Below are 388 nucleotides of genomic sequence, written 5' to 3' on the forward strand. Positions count from 1 at the left end.
TGGTAAAAGACGGCGATTAGTAAAAGAAGAGAGTTCATGTGAGAAAACCAAACTGGATAACAAGATGCATATAACAGATTGTTGCCATATGTGTACAGATAACAGCAATAATTTAAAATGAGTTATAATATACAGGCCTATTGGAAGAAACGTAGACAGAGGGGTGGATATAAAAAATAATGGAATCATCATCATCATCATCTTCATCAGGTATGTGCAGTGTAAATGAATTGTGCTGTTTCTTTCTCATTGGATGGCAGCGCTGCTCGGTCAGACAGGAGGGGGTGGGGGTTTGGCTTTTCTTCTCCCTAAAGACAGTATTAAAGCATCATTCCTGCATCACTGTGGAGGAGAAAGAGAGAGAGACACACATCTTCATCTGTGCTGC

Source organism: Sinocyclocheilus grahami, unplaced genomic scaffold (genome assembly GCF_001515645.1).
Source record: "Sinocyclocheilus grahami isolate Dianchi unplaced genomic scaffold, SAMN03320097.WGS_v1.1 scaffold322.1, whole genome shotgun sequence".
Taxonomy (NCBI): domain Eukaryota; kingdom Metazoa; phylum Chordata; class Actinopteri; order Cypriniformes; family Cyprinidae; genus Sinocyclocheilus; species Sinocyclocheilus grahami.